The sequence below is a fragment of the Lonchura striata genome, chromosome 18 (assembly GCF_050655825.1).
Source record: "Lonchura striata isolate lonStrDom1 chromosome 18, ASM5065582v1, whole genome shotgun sequence".
NCBI classification, from domain to species: Eukaryota; Metazoa; Chordata; class Aves; order Passeriformes; family Estrildidae; genus Lonchura; species Lonchura striata.
Genome location: NC_140720.1, coordinates 3,525,369 through 3,543,279, shown reverse-complemented (window position 1 = coordinate 3,543,279; position 17,911 = coordinate 3,525,369). Strand labels below are relative to the sequence as shown.

General features: G+C 45.0%; 1 protein-coding gene across 2 annotated transcripts in view; it reads left to right on the top strand.

Moving 5' to 3' along the window:
* Nucleotides 1–17,911, top strand: part of KCNJ16 (potassium inwardly rectifying channel subfamily J member 16) — a 42,446-nt gene that overhangs the window by 11,329 nt on the left and 13,206 nt on the right. For both annotated transcript variants that reach the window (XM_085556645.1, XM_085556644.1), the window contains one exon: nucleotides 7,129–7,236. The gene's annotated coding sequence lies outside the window, so the exon portion shown is untranslated. The remainder of the gene's footprint in view (nucleotides 1–7,128; nucleotides 7,237–17,911) is intronic.

Here is a 17,911-nt window from a genome sequence, read left to right as displayed (position 1 = left end):
TGTGTCACAGACAGGGAAAACAGCCTGGGTGTCTTGAGCTTTTTACCACAAAAAGAGCTTTTTTTTTCCTCTTAGCCCAAGCTAAGTCCTGACATGGAAATTTTCTCCTCAGTTGATACTAGAATTAACTTGTTGACATCATTAGCAGAGCACGTAATAGACAGCTGAACTGCTCTGATATTTATCTTTAGCTCAACAGCCCTTGAGACTTCAGAGGCAAATTGGAAAAAAGCAAAGGCTCTTTATTAGTAGAACTTAATTTAACAGTATTCAAACTTCATTAAGGAGTAAAAAAAAATGGCCCTTCTTAATGCAGTCTTGCTTTATAAAGTATCGAATAAGAATATTAGATTAGTTTGATCCTGGTTCCTATTAGGCACCACAGTAGATGAGAATGAATTCCCTCCCTGAGTTAGGACTCTGGGATGTCAAATCAAAGCCCAGGTGCTCCACAACCCATTTCCTTTCCTCAGTGTTTTATGTTTCCTAGCCCTGTAATTCTCCCCAGGAAACCAGCAGAAATCTTAATTTCTTCCCCTCCTCCCTGCCTCAGGTAACAGCTCTGGTGATTTAAACAATCAGGCACACGTTCTTACACTGTCTGCAGCTCCTGCTCGCCAGAAACGGGGATGTGGTGAGGAAAACCATGGAGGAAAGGAAAGGAAATGACATTCACCTTTTCCATCTGATAAATAAGGGCTCTATTCAGCTGCAGTAATCCACATCCTTCCCCGGAGATCCACTTAATGTAACACCTAAGGGCTCAGGTAATTTCGAATTATTTCCACGCTGGCCAGCTGATTTCTGGGTGAATTATTCAGTCCCTGTGCACATGGAAAAGGGCTGGAGCCCTCCTATCATCCCCAACACCCTGAACAACCTCTCAGAAGTGCCAGAGGCTCTGTGACACCCCCAGAGCTTTTCTGTGCCCCCAAACAGGGACTTCTGAGCTGATTTTCCTGGGACCACCACGCTGTGAGCACTGAAGGTCCCCTGAGCTGCTCTTCTCTGCAAGGAGCTCCTCCCTGCCCCGTCAAGCACTCAGCACCTGCAGTTTTTATGGGATTAAAAGAGAGTTTGAGCTTGGAATGGGTGGAAATTTAGAGCAACAGCCTGAGCCAGGACACAAAAAGGGCTCTGCACGTGTTTGCTGGGGTCTGAGGTGATGGATTGGGATCAGTGGCCACTGCAGGGTGGCTTGAGGGATGCAGATTCTCAGAGGATGAAATCTGGGGAATGAATTGTGGTTTTTCCCCTTCTCCCTTTGCAATACAGGGATGGCTCCAGTGCCTGCCAGCTGGAGCAGCCCGAGGAGCCTGCGGAGAGCAGGGATGTCTGCAGGCACTGGGGAGAGGTTTTCAGGGCAGGACAGGGAATCAGGGAGCAGATCCACTTGGAAACATGGGATTTATCTTAGTGTCAGGAAAATGAATCCACAAACACCAGAGGTTTCTGTCCAAAACCGAGACAGAGGAGTCCTGTAACTTTATTTGAATAAAGGGAGATCTCATGGGGCATTCCCCTGGAGTCTCTCAGAATTTTTACAGGATGCAGCCTCCTGTTTATCCCAATTTCCTGGCCACATTTCCCTCTTCCTCCATTGGCTGAAGTACTTGACAGGTACAGACTTCCCAAAACACCTAACACCCCCTTCTAATGCGTGCCCCACCCAGGTTTCCTTTTTCTTTGTGTCTCTGTTCTTTTTCTCTACATCCAGAGATGTAGCACAGTCTTGAGTGAGTAACAGTCTGTGTCAATTAGTGGAATTCCCATGGATTTTTTAATTATTATTTTTCATAATTTTTTAAATTAAAAAATATTTTTTATTGCTTTTTTCACCTCTCAGTATCTGGCCTTATCTACCATCACAGCTTGTTTGTAAAGACATTCCTATTCCTTTCAGTCCCTCCTCTTCTTATGTTCTCAATAATTGTCTTTACAAACCTTAGTTATCATCAACTTCACTTTTATTTCCCTTAATCTTTTTGAGTTTTTTGTTCCTTTTTAAACTTTTTGTTCCTGGCTCCTTTTTGGTTTTGCAATTACTCACAGTGGCATTTTCTGTCCTTCTGTAGCCATTTCTGGGTCTGTAGGAGTGGCTTCCACCTGCATCCCTTTGATCACATATTGAATGAGTTGCACTAAGCAAGGGATCATGCATGGTAAAAAGATGAGAGTTTCTACAGCACGTAAGAGGAAAAAAACTCATTTAACCCATAACCCACCAAGTAACCACAAAAAGCCAGTCCCATTCTCATCTTTTCCACATTCAGACTGATACATGAGCTAAATTTTCTATTCCCTGAGTTGAGGTTGTGGGCTCTGTAATGCAATTATTATTTCCTTGCTATTTTCTGTATGGTTTTGTGTATTATATTTATTGGTTGTTACTTCATCAACTACTCTGTGTGCAGGAAGAAGTTTTGTTGTTATTGTGGTTTTAGATGTAGCAGCGTTATATAATCTTAGATTCACAGGGTCTCAGAGAAAGGGATTGAAAAGAGTTCTTGGGTCTGTATTTGAAAATTGTTTTTATATAGATAGATAGATGGATAGATAAATAGATATAGATATATATAATCTTAAATTGACAGAGTCTCAGAGAAAGGGATTGAAAAGCATCCTTGGGTCTGTATTTGGAAATTGTTTTTATTTATATATATATATATATATATAATCTTAGATTGACAGAGTCTCAGAGAAAGAGATTGAAAAGGGTCCTTGGATCTGTGTTTGGAAATTGTTTGTGTACTTAGTGTAAAAGATTTTTTTAGTTGGTCTTTTGGGACAGTCATGGGATGTTCTTTGATCATTGAGTCTAGGAGATCCAAGGTGTCTCTTTGTGATCTGGATATTACTTTTCTTATAACTATATTTGATTAACTCTGAAGTGTATTTGACTTTTGTGGTTGGTTTCTTTTCTTCAGTTCCACTGGTCTGTGATTGATTTGTAGTCGCCAGTTTTGGTTTTACTGTTTTACTAGTCTCTAGGGTCTCTAGGGATTTTCAAGTTATTTTTTTTCCTTTTTTTTTTTTTTTTTTTTTTTTTTCCCTCTCTGGGGATTTTCTAGCTTTCAGCTGCTTTGTTTGTCTCTGTTTCTTCAGAGAGGTCTCGACTCTGATAGGTGTCTTCGTCACACAGGAAGATTTGTTTCACCACTTTTCCACTTTCATCTATTTGCAAATAGCAGCTTGAGACATTTAATTTTCCACACATTGGTATTGATCCACAGCCCACTGAAACCATGGGAAACTGGCAGTATGGCATTTGGGATGAAGTTCCTACACTTTGGGACACGTTCCATCCTCCTTGATTTTTTCTCCTTTAGGGAGTGTAACTACCAGAACATAACAACCCAAAGTTGGGTGCAATTTTGCAACTTTTCTGATGCTGTAACGAGCTGTGCTCCCAGGGTTCATTATGAGGCTGTCTTAAAACTTGCTGGTGAAACAGGAAAAACAAGAAATCTGACCTCACTGCAGTGCTTAATTGAAGTGCATTTATTGACTGCTTTAAAGCTCTTACAGTAACTGTGTTTGCTGAGAACTGAGGGCCCTTGGATTAAATTCACCCTCAGACACAGCCTTGACAAAAACCTGTCACACTCCAGGGCTGGCTGGCAGCTGCTGCTGGAGATGGGAGATTTCCCTCTCCTTGTGATGCTCTTCAGCTTCTCTCCCTCTCCAGGAGTCCCATGAGGGATGAAAATGCCAGAGGTAAAGCAGGAGCATCATGCTGAGCATGTTTTTGGTGATTTCTTGGTGCCAGGGCAAGTAATCTGGATCAATAAAGAGAATAAACCCCTTTGCTAAAATATCTTTAAGATTTTCAAGCTGAAAATCTTTTGAAGAGTCCGAATTTCCAACCTCAAAATGCTGAGGAGGGAGAACTGAGAAAAACCTAAATCGGTGCCCGAAGGAGCTGCACTTGGATCTCTGCTGGGAAATTTACCTTTGATACAGCAGTGCTGACACTGGTGTGTGCTTAATGCTGCCAAATTCTTATCCCCATCCATCTGCACTGGAAATTCAGGCTGGAATTTCGGCCTGGAAAGGCAGAAAGCTGCAGGCTGTGACCGTGCTGTAACCTGAGGAGCAGCTCCTCGCCTCCCTCAGCAGGCAGTGGTGCCTCCAGCCACCACCCACCGCACTGAACTTTGCCCAGTTATGGCTGGATTCGAGGAACTGGTTCCACTGGCAGGAAGGATTTCTGAGCTTTTGGTGTTATCTCTCTGGCCATCTTAAGTGGGGAGCTGAGCACAAGTGAGAGCAGTTGCCTGAGGAAAGAGGCAGGGTGTGAATGCAGGAGGGGTGGAAATCAGTCCTGGAAGAGATGGAGTGGATGGATGAGGCTCTCCACTGGTGCAGGAGATCAAGCTGGGCTTGCAAGAAGTGCAAGGAGACGTTTTTGGATATGATTCGACTCTGACTCCGTTTGAGTGATGCCTCAGGTTTAGTTTTTCTATTTTTCCCACTCTGTGCTGCTTCAGTGTGTGGGTCTGGGCTCCACATGAGGGGATGCTGAGCTCTCTGCACAGAGCAGAGACAAAACAATTCCTGCTCCAGCTGGGCACCAAGGACAAATGATCCAAACCTCAGCCCAGGAGCACAAACAGCGTGGGCTGGAGAGAGAAAAACAAGCAGGGTGGGACTGCCTGGGCTGGAGCTGCAATGGGACAATGAACTCCAAGGTGCCAATGGAGCAGAACTGATCCCAGGGAGAGCCCCGGGAGCGCTCGTGCATTTTGGGACCATTTTGGATCATTTGGGTGCAGCCCTGGCTGGGCTCTGGTGCTGCCCAAGGTGGATCCATGGAGGAGATCCTTTGAATAAATCCCTGCTTTGTTCTGGAGCTGTGTCCAGCCTCTGCTCCAGCTCATCCTCCACAGGGCATCACGACTCCCACTGGTTTCATCTCTAATCTAGCTCGCTATAATATTAAATTAAACTGGCTCGGGGTTTTTTCCAAAAGTTTTGGAACCCTTTTGGCTTTGCAGAGCTGCGACACCAGCACCGCTGAGGAGGTAAAGGGAGCCTCAGAATCCTCATTTCTCCAACCCAGGTGCAAATCTGACCCAGAGGAGATGGGATTCCATTCAAGAAGTCTGTGATGCAAATTTATGCAGATGACAGTCATTAGTCTGTTTGTTTTTCTGCTGGCTGGGAAAGGAAGAGGCAGCGACTGTGCAAAGAACACGCCTGGAAATTGCAGATTTGTGCCCAAACTGCCAACTTTAAAAAGCTTTAGAGGCTGAAAGAGGCTGACTGTCAGTTCTTTTGGAGTCTGCAGGGGAGTGACAGCGAGGAAATTGTTTCACCACCGGCCACCAACCCCTTGGCTGCTCTGTCCTGGCATTTATTAGCTGATACTCCATGGGTTGCCATGGGCTGCCAGGAGCAAAGCTCCATGGCCGGGGGACACAGGCACCAGCAGCCCTGAATTAGTTTGACACAGCCCTAATTAACAATTGATTGATAAACCCAGGGTAAAATCAGTGTCTGCATCTTGGTTCCAAAAACATTGTAATAGAATATTTCCAGGGATGGGGTTTGTCCACCTGACCCAGAACACCTGGAAAGGTCTGTGGAAGCAGGAGGTTTTCACACTGACCCCATTTTTGTGGTCACTGTGACCTGTTAAAAACCTCCCCCAGCTCCTTGGCATCCTCTCACCTCTCAGGGAACAGGGACAGAAGCTGAGCTGGTCTCTCTGCAAGCAATTCAGAGCATGGAGTAAAGCAGGAATTTAAAATAACCTGCTCTGGGGGCAGGAACTGTGAGAACCCCGGGCTTGGTTCAGGGGCTCCGTGTGGTGGAAAAGTCTCTCCTCCAGCCCGAGCTTCCAAAGAAAACTCAGCAGTCTCTGTTGTTGGGTCTCAAGGCAGTTTATTGCAAGTTATCTAAAAGATTTTCTCCTGGGGCTGCTGTGGTTTGCTCAGAGCTCAGGCAGAGGCACACACACACCCTGACATCCTCTCTGACCCCGACTGCTTCTTCTCTCCCCGCCAGGGCTGCTGCTGTCTTTTATATGGGACATTACGTGTGACATGGTTACAGTTTTTCCCAATGCCTATTACCTATATTAAATGGTGATTTTCTATCTTTTATATGGGACATTACGTGTGACATGGTTACAGTTTTTCCCAATGCCTATTACCTATATTAAATGGTGATTTTCTATCTTTTATATGGTACATTACATGTTACATGGTTACAGTTTTTCCCAATGCCTATTACCTATATTAAATGGTGATTTTCTACTCTAAACCAATCTGTGAGTGCCAACATCACCAAGAACATGGAGGTAAGGAAGGAGAAGGAGGAAGAACAGGATCAGCCCACTTTCCTCCATCTTAAAACCTCTGACCCCCATGTACAAAGTAAAAACCCCCCTGTACAGGTGCTAAAACCCCCCTGTTCAACACTAAAAAATTTTCCCCTCTACTTTGTGACTACTTCTACTCTAATATCTAAACTTTTGTTACTTGTTCTTCCTGCAAGGTTGGTAAATCATTCCATGCTCAAACCCAAAATCACAGCTGTTTCCAGCTGCCTGCCAGGGTCTCAAATGCTTCTGACCTGGGCCCAGAACCTCCAAAAGTGTCTGAGGGACATTTTGAGTTCCACCAAGGCACGGGGTTCTGAGGGAAAATTCAGGTCTTCAGACACCTCTTGGTGACATTTATTCTGCAGACTGGTCTGGATGCGAGGATATAATCCAAAGCCCAAAGGTCTCTGTGCTGCCTGCAAAAAGCCCTCTCCACTTTTCCAGCAGCCCTCTTCCAAAGGCTGCACTGAGGGGCTGGAATCACCCCTGGATCAGCTCTCAGGGAAATGGGGAAGGGTTGGGGTCAGTCGGTGCCTGGTGTAAATCCTTTGGTTGCTTCACACTTCTTGCAAAGCAAACCTTGAGCCTTTTGGAGAAAAACACTTGGAAAACCGCTGGGCTCCCCAAAGCAGCATTTTTCTCACCAATTCGAATGTGCTGAAAGGACGGGATTTTCTGTGAACTTTTCCCAAACAGTCTCGCCTTCTTTTTTTTCTTTTTTTTTCTTTTTTTTTTTTTCCTTCTCTTTGAGAGGGGGAGGAGTTGTGTCTAAAAAAACAAACCCAACCTGTCGTTCTCAGCTCTGCCAACCTGTCAGTCCAGCCATGCAAGAAGAGAGGGAGAGAGACAGAGCAAAGGAAAGGAGGGAGTGAAGCAGAGATTCTTTCAAACCTCAGCAGGACATTAAGGTAAAGCCCATTTCTCACTTCCTTAATTACTCTTTTCCCTGTGTTTGTACAGAAATTCTGGTGCCTTAGAGAGCTTTAACCTGACTAAACAGCCCGGGTGGGAATAACCTGCTTATCGTTCAGCTGGAGGGGTGTTTTGAGTGTAACCTGGCAGCTCGTTAGCTGTTGTTTGGAAACACGGTTTGAGTGGCTGGAATTCGTGTTAATTTGAATATTAAAGAGAGGCAGAGCTTGTTCGAGCCCATGTTTAGGGAGGGTGCTAAGCTGTGTAATTGCAGGGCTGAGCCAGGCTCTAATTACCGCAGATCGGCTGAGAACCTGTCAGAGAATGTGGGAAATGGATTTGTAGGAAATTCTTACAGCCTGACAGAAGGCTCACACAGTGTGCATCTCTGTGCAAACTTTGAGATAAGAAATGCTGCCTTAGAAATGCCATGGAATAGGATAAACATTGGAGAGAGAGAAATGGAGCTAGAAACAAGTTTCAAAGGATGGCCTTGCAAATTAGACTGTGAAAATGCATTGGAATAGGACCCACGAAGAGTAATTTTAGATTATTGGCTTTAAAGCATTTACAGCATGGTGTGGCTAAAGCTGACAGGCCAAGAAACAGTTATAGTGTATTGTAATTAATAAATAATTGGCTTCTGATTGCGATGGTGTGAATTATCACATCTGTATTGTCTCACCCTTCTCACGAGACTGAAAATGGAATAAAAGTTTCAAAAACACCTCTCAGTTATCATCTCTGGGTCAGTAAAAGACATAATCCAACAAGAGAGGAGGGAAATCCTCCCAGAGCTGCAGGGCTCTGTCACCTTCTCCTGGAGCACCTGGCCTGGCCCCAGGTGGGGTTGGGCTGTGGGCTGACCCATTTTGGTGGCTCCTCTGCTCCTTTCTGTCCTCTCTGTGCCCTCCTGGAGGAGCTCAGCACCCTCAGAGTTTCCTGGGCCAGGAGGGCAGAGCAGCACAGGCACTCTCAGCTCAGCCCGGGGAAACTGAGGCTTGCAGAGTGTGAGGAAGGCTGGGTCAATGAGTCAGAGGGATCACTCTGCCCGGGGTGATTGGGTGAGTGTGGGCTGAGGAACAAACAGGAATATTCACAATTTGTTGGATCGGAGCGCCCGTGCATGAGCACCTGTGTGACCCCTACCTGTGCAAGGGGTGTGTCTGTGCAAGGAGCCTGCTGAGACATTTTTGCCCCCTCCTCTACCATGAAAATCCACCAAAAAAGGTGAGAAAGCAAGAATTGTGCTCATCTCCCTTAGAAATCCCTCTATTTCTAGATTTCTAAACCCTGAGCCAACATTTTAAGCTTTTCTGAAAACCCTGTGGTACCTTTCTGAGCAGGCTGAGGATTTGGGAAGGTCACACCAGAGGCAGAGCGGGGGCAGGATTTCCTCTCCTTGCTTCTCTTTGGGGTTTTCACTCCTGCAGCAAGGTGCAGGTTACCTGTCCAGAGCAGCTCACCTGGCAGACCCAGCCACCTGGAAAGTGCCAGAGAGACAGTGCAGCTGTCCCTGGAAGGCTTGGAATGCCTCTGCCAGGGCTTTGCCAGGGCTTCTGCATTCTCCTGGCTGTCAAACTTCCTCAAATCCTTGTGCCTGTGCTGTGATCAAAGCTCTTTTCCAGGCAGTGGCCACCACAAGCGTGGAAATCCAGAGGGGATCCAGGCTGGGAGGGCTGCTCTGCCTGGATAAAAACCTTTGCAAAGTCCTGGTGTTACATCATTTTCTTTTCTCCTGGGAGCCCTGACTCATTCTCTGGGGATGGTGATACGGAGTGTGATTATAAACATTTAATTAACAGAAAAACCTTCTTTTGGAGTGTTTTCTGTTGTGTATTGTTGTGAGTTTTCTTGCCAGAGCTGGAATGGAAAGGGAAGTGCTTTTTCAAGTGAACATAGTGGGTGAGGAGGAAGTGAATATTTAAGTTCTGGTGGGGATAAACTTTTTTAGTCCTTGTTACAGTAACAGAAATTAGTCACTGAAAGAAGGAAAGGATGAAAATTTACTTTCCTGATTTACAAAGAGTTCATTAATGAACCTCACAGCATTCTCTTCTCTTCTCTTCTCTTCTCTTCTCTTCTCTTCTCTTCTCTTCTCTTCTCTTCTCTTCTCTTCTCTTCTCTTCTCTTCTCTTCTCTTCTCTTCTCTTCTCTTCTCTTCTCTCCCTCTCCCTCTCCCTCTCCCTCTCCCTCTCCCTCTCCCTCTCCCTCTCCCTCTCCCTCTCCCTCTCCCTCTCCCTCCCCTCCATGCCACACTCCAGGATGTTTTTCTGGAACCAGAGCAGACATTCTGCTGCTCTCTCCCAATTCCTGCCCTGGAAAAGGTGTGAATGCCGGGAGATAAGGAGATGGGTGCTGCTAAATCAGCCAAGCCCCGCAGAGCTGGGGCAGTTGATTATTACTGACAAAACCCGGATTATTGCAGCACTTGCTGATGGATGGTTTGGCAGCGCTTAGCAAACCTCAGCTGATCAATCAGAGTTAACCAGCTGCAAACTCGCTAATTTCAGGTAATACCCAGGCAATCCGTATTTTAGATGGGCTCCATTAGTGTAGCAACAGCTCTGCTAGAAGTGTTGGAATTACCAGCCAAGTCCTCGCCAGGATCTCTGTACCTGTCACTGCAGGGACTGATGGATGTGTCTTTAGTTCGGGGAGCTTCTCCTAAAGAACAAAATCTTCAGCCAAGGATGAGTTCCCGGACAAAAAGGGACAAATCTGAGCTGCCCCTCTGCCAGCAGAGCTTCTGAGCAGCTTCTGGAAAGGTCAGGTGGAAAACAATGAGGGAGGTTCTGCCCTTCACCAGAACTGCTCCCTCACCTCAGTTTGAAAATTAAGATACTGACACAGTTAAGGGATAAAGTATTTCAGTACTTGATAAGGATTTTTTATGGTGCAACAACTTATTATGGAATACACAGAAAAGCACATATATGGTAGATTGTATATATAATGTTGTCGACCTTGCAAATTAGCATATTTAACAAAGATGCTCTAATGAGAGGCTTGAATGAATAGCGTGACATCTTTTTATCTTAAAGTCTTTTCTCTTAGATGGGTTTAATTCGAGTTTATAGGATATGTTTTGGAGGGGGCTTTGGTTTTTTAAGAGCCTTTCACCAGGATGCTGCTCCCTCACCTCGGTGCTCCCTGGCATGTTTGGAATTCTGGAGACTGATGCTCTGCCCCTTTTCCTGTTATTAGTCACCTTTCTTGCCCAATATTCTCACCCCGAGCTTTTGGTGAGAAGTTTGGTAACAGAACATCCCTTTCCAGTAATTCATTGTGCAATTGAACCGCTACGTGATAAACACAAACGAGCCCAACACGCAAATACCACCTCCCATTTCTGCCTGCTTTTAAACCAGGGCAAGGGCTTGATTTGATTCTTCATCTTTTCATCTTCAGATGTCAAAGAGATCTTGTCTGTCCTGTCTGGCAGGAGGCAAAGCTGGAACTCAAGAAGTGGCCATGCTGCATTTCACAAGGAACTGCTCGTTTTTTGTGTTTTCCCGTCGTGATTCCATCATTGGTTCCTCTTTTTAAGGCAGATAAATGCATGTTCTGAGGGTGCATCCAGGGGAGGATAATCTTCAACTTCCCAACTGCTCTTTGTGGTGACATGGTGGGGTGGAGAGGGTTTCAGCCCTTAATTTCCTGTGGAAAGGTTCATCAGAAGAACCATTGAATCTTGGGGCTGAAAACACAAGGTAATTTTGGCGAACAACCATTTTTTCAGACAAGTTTTCTTCAAGGGAAAACCAAGACGGGCCCACAGAGCTGTGTGAAAGGACTCACCTGGGTAAAAGAGTAAAATTTTACTGGAAAACAGATGGAAAATTTCCATGTTTAATGAAGGAGTCTCCATTCCTGAGACAACTTCACAAATCATTTCCATCCTGTTCCGTTTAAAATATTCTCTCCCAAACTGGTTTGTGTTTTGTGTTTTCCCGTCATGATTCCATCATTGGTTCCTCTTTTTAAAGCAGATAAATTCATTTTCTGAGGGTGCATCCAGGGGAGGATAATCTTCAACTTCCCAACTGCTCTTTGTGGTGACATGGTGGGGTGGAAAATTGGGAGAGTGGAGACGGTTTCAGCCCTTAATTTCCTGTGGAATGGTTCATCAGAAGAACCATTGAATTTTGGGGTTCTCCTTACTAGGAGAGTGGGCCAACACTTCCCACAGAAGATCTAAGGACTGACATTTCAGTTTGTCTGGCAAACAAGCTGAAAAAATAAGGTAATTTTAGTGAACAACCATTTTTTCAGACAAGTTTTCTTCAAGGGAAAACCAAGATGGGCTCACAGAGCTGTGTGAAAGGACTGGGTAAAAGAGTAAAATTTTACTGAAAAACAGATGGAAAATTTCCATGTTTAATGAAGGCGTCTCCATTCCTGAGACAACTTCAGAAAACACCTCTATCCTGTTCCTCTTAAAATATTCTCTCCCGAACTGTTTTCAAATTGGCACCAAATTTTGTGCCCTCTGTTTTGGAGTGGCAGAAGCTGCATCACCTGGCCCTGCTCGCTCCTGACTTCACAGCCCTGATTTTGGATGGCCAAGTGGCCCTTTTTGCTCTCCAGGAAATGCTGCTCCTCAGCATTTCATCCTGGGAGAAAGAGCAATTTCCTACCTGGCTTTGTCCCACTCAAAGACAGATTAGAAGAAATCTGAACCACGGAGATGATATTCACTTAATAAAAGCAGAGGCCATAAAACACAGGCCGCTTTCCACCAGAAATCTCAACGGGGAAATTCAAATATTTCTATTTCCACTCACAAACCTTCACCAGCTGTTTGATTATTCATGAAAATCCTTTCAGTTTTCCACAACTGAGTGAGGACTCTTTCCAGGAGCAGCCTGAGGTGAGATTTCCAGTGCACTCTTACTCTGGATAGATTTAGAATATTAACGTTTTCATGATATTTTGTCACCACAACTGGTTAGTCCACAAAGAAATGAGGCAATTGGTGCCTCATGCAAAAAAAAAAACCAAAAAACAAAACCAAGTAACCCTCTAACAGCTCCTATGAGTTTCTGTTATTCAGGCCTCAGAAAAAGGTTTGATTTGGATCTTTTCTTTGGGAATAAGTAATTACAGAAAGGCTTGGTTTGGACTTTTTCGGTGGGAATAAGTAATTAGTGCTTTGCTTTATCTCCAGTGTGTTCAAATGGAGTTCAGTGATTGGTGAGGCAGTTTTGGATGGAGGTGCAGTTGCCCTGGCAACAATCGGGAGTGAAATCAGAACCTTTTGAGCAGCCAGTGGAATGTGGTTCCACTTGGATGACAATAGGTCACAGCGTTTTAATGGGCAGAATGCAATCCAGCACAATAGGATTTATTGCCACTGTGACATCAGATTGACACCGTTCCTGCAAATCCTTCGGCTTGTGTCAGACCTCGCTGAGATCTGCTCAGTGGAAAAACTCGGGAAAAGCCCTTCATAATAATGTTTTCCAAATCAGACAGAACCTGTGCGTCCCAGGGGTTGGGAGGAATGGAGTGAAACCCAAGCTCCCTGCACAGAGCGAGGCTGTCCTGGACACCAGGGATGGTTCTGAGAACCAAAATTGGTTCAAATCTGACCCAAATCTGCTGGAGAACTTCCGCACTTGCTGCGTTTCACATCACCAAAACAATTCCCAGTGATTTCCAGGATGGCAATTCAGGCTCTTAAACCTGATTGCATCTGCTGACAGACGAGACCTTGCAGGAGCAAGAGCTGAAGCAGCACGGGAAGAAAAGGTTCCCTGTTCAGTGTGGAGGGACAATATTTCATCCCTCCTGCCTGGACATTTTTCCAGCTCCTGAAATAAGGATCCTTTTATTCTGGAAGATCCCAGAGTTGTCTAAATGGATAAAATGCCCAGGACTGGGACAGGAGAATGTGCTGCCTGCAGCTTTAAGGAAATTAGATTAGGGTGCTAAAAAACAGCAGATTTAAAATAATTCAATTTTCAATTATTAAATTGAAATTATTTAAAAATTTCAATTTTAAATAATTCAGTCTTCTAATATAAACACACAGAAAGGTTGGCATCCCTTGGGATGTCCCTACAGAGCTGTGTCACACATAGAAATCCAGAGCCACCTGTTTTGGTGGCATCAGAAATGGCCTTTAGAATAGGAATATTCATGGATAAGGGGCACAGGAAAATCGGAATATCCCTGGATATGGGGCACAGGAATATTGGAATATTCCTGAATAAAGGGCACAAGAATATTGGAATATCCCTGAATAAAGGGCACAGGACTACTGGAATATTCCTGGATATGGGACACAGGAATGTTGGAATATTCCTGGATAAGGAGCAGAAGAATGTTGGAATATTCCTGGATATGGGGCACAGGAATGTTGGAATATTCCTGAATAAAGAGCATAGGAATGTTGGAATATTCCTGGATAAGGGCCATGGCAATATTGGAATATGCAGGATAAGGGGCAGAGGAATATTGGAATATCCCTGAATAAGGGACACAGGAATATTGGAATATCCCTGGATAAGAGCCATGAGAATTTTTGAATATGCCTGGATAAGGGGAACAAGAATATTGGAATATTCCTGGATAAGGAGCAGAGGAATGTTGGAATATCCCTGGATAAGAGCCATGGAAATTCTGGAGTATCCCTTGTTAAGGGGCACAGGAATATTGGAATATTCCTGGATAAGGAGCAGAGGAATGTTGGAATATTCCTGGATAAGGGACATGGCAATATTGAAATACGCGGATAAGGTGCACAGGAATATTTGAATATTCCTGGAAAAGGGTCACAGGAATATTGGAATACTCATTTTAAATAGGTAGCCCTTGAACCTTTTACCAATTTTCCTTTTGAATCAATGGAGGTGTTTCCCATTCATGTTTTAATTCAAAAAGCAGATTATTTTTCCTCAGTCACGGCTGGTACCCTGCACATCCTTTCATTGTTGATAGGAGGCTTTTACCACAACAAAGCCCCGAGCTGGTGAGCTGTTCCTCTCCTTGGAATTAGTCCTGGAGAACAATTGAGCCAGACAATGACACAACCTGCTTCTTGTCCTCCCCAGTGGGAAATGGGCTCGGAGCTTTGCGTCCATAAACAGCCAAGGGTGTGGAAGTGACCTCAAAGCCGGGTTTTACACGGCAGAACAAAGAGATCTCTGAGCCTGATTGGAAAAACACCCCGAGAGCAAATCCATGGCATAAGATCATAATTATCAACACACGTCACGGCGTGGCTGGAGCCCCTGGAAGCTCCTTCAGACACTGTGGGAACCCAGAGCTTCCCTCTGGCTGCCCTGGGACCCTGGCAGGGTCAGGAACCCCCTGGACAGAGCCCCCAGAGACACTGGCTGTGATCTCTGCCCATGGAAAAGAGTTTTCAATCTTACAGAATGAATTACCAGCTCTCAGTGTTTGATATGAGTAATAATTAAGTGTGGCACGGGTGCAAAAGTAAAATTTTAGGATTCTAGATGAGGGGTCCAAAGGGGACAAGATGGAGGAAGTTGGGTGTGCCTTGTCCTTTTTCTCCTTCTTCATGCCCTCCATGTCTCACTGTGGTGTTGGCATTTTTCTGTTGGTTCAGGCTGGGGACACACTGTCCAACGTAGGTGACAGATATTGGCACGTTCTTGTAAATGCAGCCCAGGGAGTTTCTGGTATTTAATGTTTGTCACATCCCACTGAGGGCAGAGCCCCACACGCTGCCCTGCAGGACAGAGCTGGGCAGGGCAGCAGAACATGTGAGAGATAAACAGAATAAACAACCTGGAAACCAGCACAGACCAATTCTGGCTTCTGCTTTGGCAGGGGGCTGACAGACAGAGACTTTCTACAATCTCAGAATCATCAATTCCTCAGATTCCAACACCAGGAGCAGAGTCCTGGGTGAGAGCAGGACAGCAGCAGGGACATCGCTGCATCCCTCAGCTCTGCTATGGGCTGGAGCCTCTGATCCCTCAGGGTTTGGGCTTATATATTTTTTATATATTTGTAACCCTGCAATTCCTCAGTGTGTAACTCTGAACTCCCTGTGCAGTGCGAGCTGCTGCTGTCCCATTTTGGGCAGACACAACAATTCCTCTCCAGGCCTGGCAGTCAAGGACACCTCACTGCCTCAGACTGAGATGGAAACAAAAGTGAGTTGGGGGCAGCAAACCTGGGGTCAATGACTTCATTAGCTGAAGCAGTTATTGGAAGATTAAGCCCCAAAATGCAAATGAACCAAACTTAAAAAAGTGTGAAAACCCCTGACCCCTCATCCATTTTGGGTGGGCTTTGTCTGCCCTAAGTGTACCTGAAGGCCCTTCAATAAACTAAACCACTTTTTATTCTCTTAATTTTTCCTGACCTCTGTTTTTAGGTAGTCCCAAAAAGGCATCAGCCTATCCTCAGGGATGTTTTTTGGCCATTATTGCTCTCAGATCTCAGATCTTAGATCTGTTCCAGCACTCCTGGCATTGTTCCAGCGCCTCTGTGGTCACTTTTTCATTCTCCTTAATCCAAATTTACTTTCCCTCCCATGATCAGCCTTGAGGCTGCTCCCAGATTATGACACCTGAGTGATGTTTTGCTTTTCTTTCTTTTTTATTATATTTTTATTTTTTAGAGGGGGAGAGATTTAGTTTTGTTGGTGTTTTGGTTTTTTTTTTTTCTTTTCCCATGGGAAACACCACTTTGTATTCTTCAAAGACTCCACTTCCTGAAGTTCCTCTCATCCGTGATGGAGCTTAGCACCACACGGAATGTTCCAGAAGAGGAATGCCACCAGCCTGAGCTCGGGATTTGGGGCTGGGCAGGCCTTGGGAGTGATTTGGGGTTTTGTCAATCACCTTCAAATTTGTGTTTGAATTTGGAAGGACTCTGGCTCTGAGCAGGAGCAAGTGATGCCGTAATTCCATTTTATTCAGTGAAAACAGGAGTAAAAACAACCCATGAAAAATACAGGATAGAAAATGGGATAAATCTCCCACTGAGGCCGTGTACATCACTCTTGAATTTAATTTAATTTTGATGGCCGATCATTTATCCAACTCCCAGCTAATCTGCAGTGAATCAGGGGCCAGTGGCAGTAAATTTCAAACCAGAGGGTGAAATTCTCTTTAGCCACGCTCTTGTCTCTGGTGACAGCACCCCTGTAGTGGTATTGTGGAATAAATGAGAGAGACATTTATTTCACAAACCCACAGCACCTGTGAGGCCAAACAGAAAAGTTGTCTCTCAAAACAATCTTTGAGAATTGCTCTGGCAATAAAAGCAACCCTAGTGCAGTTTAGATATCATTTTTGTGTGTGTGTGGAGTGTTGACATTTGCAATGTAGCAGGTTTTTATTTGATGTATTTTTGTTAACATGGGCTCTGATAAGATCTGCTCGCTCCTTCACACTGTTTGCCTGGAGAAGTAAAACAGGAAAAACACAAAAGCACGGCTGGCTGAGCAGCCTGGTGGCAAACAGCTCGGAATGGGCTGGATTCCCACTGCAGCTCCTTCGGGCTGGGGGAAATCCTTCCACACAAAGGGCAGCCCCAGAGCTCCACAAAATCAGCCTCTGTGCAAGTCACAGGGAGGAAAAATCCTACCTAAAAACACCCCTACATTTAATTTTGTTATTAAAGGCAACTTCCAGGTATATACATTGTTCACATCTACAGACCTGAATAAAGTGCACAGGAATTTTGGCATATCCCTGATAAGGAGCAAAGGAATATCCCTGGATAAAGGGCACAGGAATGTTGGAATATTCCTGGAAGGAATGCTGGAATATTCATGGATAAGTGGCACAGGAATGCTGGAATATTCCTGGATAAGGGACACAGGAATATTGGAATATTCATGGATAAAGGGTAAAGGAATATCCCTGGATAAGGGGCACAGGAATGTTGGAATATTCATGGATTAGGGGCACAGGAATATCCCTGGGTAAGTGGCACAGGAATTTTGGCATCTTCATGGATAATGGGCACAGGGACGTTGAAATATCCCTGGGTAAGTGGCCCAGGAATGTTGGAATATCCCTGAATAAAGGGCTCACAGATATCCTAGGATAAGGGATGCAGGAATATTGGAATACCCCATGATAAGGGACACAGGAATATTGGAATATCCCGGGATAAATTGCACAGGAATATTGGAATATCCTGGGATAAAGGACACAGGAATATTGGAATATCCCGGGAAAGGGGCCCAGGGATGCTGGAATACCCCTGGACAGGGACCCAGCTGGGAATGCCGTGGCTCCAGGCTGTGCTGTCCCTGTCCCTGTCCCTTCCTTTCTGCCCAGCTGGCAGCAAACAGGAAGGAGAGGAGCTCACAGCCTGATGTTAGGGAAGCTGTCCCTGGAAGAACCCTTTGGAAAATCAGCTTCAGCCTGCCCCCAGATCCCCAAATTATTGATAAATAACCCGTTGTGTGTTAGGGAAATTGTCCCTGGAAGAACCCTTTGGAAAATCAGCTCCTGCCTGCCCCCAGATCCCCAGATTATTGATAATTAATCCGTTGTGTGTTAGGGAAGTTGTCCCTGGAAGAACCCTTTGGAAAATCAGTTTGAGCCTGCCCCCAGATTCCCAGATTATTGATGAATAACCCATTGTGTGTTAGGGAAGCTGTCCCTGGAAGAACCCTTTAGAATATCAGCTCCTGCCCACTCCAGATCCCCAGATTATTGATAAATAACCCGT